The following is a 1,199-nucleotide window of genomic DNA, read 5'->3' on the forward strand; positions in this document are numbered from 1 at the left end:
AAAAAAAAAAAGATGGCTCAGTGGAATAAGCACCTCGCACCCCCCTGGGGGACCCTAAGTGCCCAACACAGGAAAGAAATGGTATCTGTGAAGCAGATTCAAACAGATATCTAGGAGATTAAAAATTTCATTGGGGGCCTGCCCCTTAGCTCAGTTCTTCGGGGCCAGGGAGATGGCTGAGTGGGATAAGTACTTCCCTGGCAAGCACAAGGACCTGAGCTCAATCCCCAGTTCTGCCAAAAAAAAAAAAAAAAAAAAAAAAGACACTACATTGGACGCATAAACAGCAGCCAGCCAGTCATGGTGGTACATGCCTGTAGTCCTACCACTGGGGAAGCTGAGGCAAGAGAATTCTTGCAACTTTGAGGCTAGCCAGGGATACAAAATGAGCTCAAGCCTAGCCTGAATGGAATAACAAGACCCTGTCTCAAAAAGAAAGAAGAAAGTGTGCAACGTGAGGATAGAATAGCAGACACAGAAGACAGGATAGCAGTTAGCACTCATGAAAAGGAAGATTAGTTAAAAATAGCAACACAGGCTGGGCACTGTGGCACATGCCTATAGTCCTAGCACATGGGAGGCTGAAGCAGGATTGCTATAAGTCCAAAGCCAGCCTGAATTGCATAGTAAAACTCTATCTCAAAAAGACATGAAAACAAATAGAAAGAAAAGCTGGGTGTGTTGGCACATACCTGTAATTCCAGCACTTGGTAAGCTGAGGCAGGAGGATCATCATGAGTTCAAGGCCAGCCTGAGCTATACAAATGAGGTCAAGGTCAGCATGCAATACACAAGGTTAGACCTGTCGCAAAAAAAAAATAGGACTGGGGAGATAGCTCAGTAGAATAAGCGCTTGATTGGCAAACACAAGGTCCTGGGTTCAATCCCCAGTTCTGCCAAAAAAAAAAAAAAAAAAAAAAAAGCAAGGGGCAACAAATAGCCAATTCAACAGCTGCTACATGCTACAAAGAAGACCAACATAACATTGATCAGAATAAATGAAAAAGCAGGAGAAAGTATAAACATTAAAAAAAAAAACCTATTCATAGAAGTAATGTCAAAAAACTTCCCAAGGATGGAAAAAGAATTTGATATACACATAAGAAAGGCATATAGAGGGGCTGGGGAGACGGCTCAGTGGAATAAGCGCTTGCCTGGCAAGCACAGGGGCCTGAGTTCAATCCCCGGTTCTGCAAAAA

Source organism: Octodon degus, unplaced genomic scaffold, assembly GCF_000260255.1.
Source record: "Octodon degus isolate 3935 unplaced genomic scaffold, OctDeg1.0 scaffold00185, whole genome shotgun sequence".
NCBI lineage: Eukaryota > Metazoa > Chordata > Mammalia > Rodentia > Octodontidae > Octodon > Octodon degus.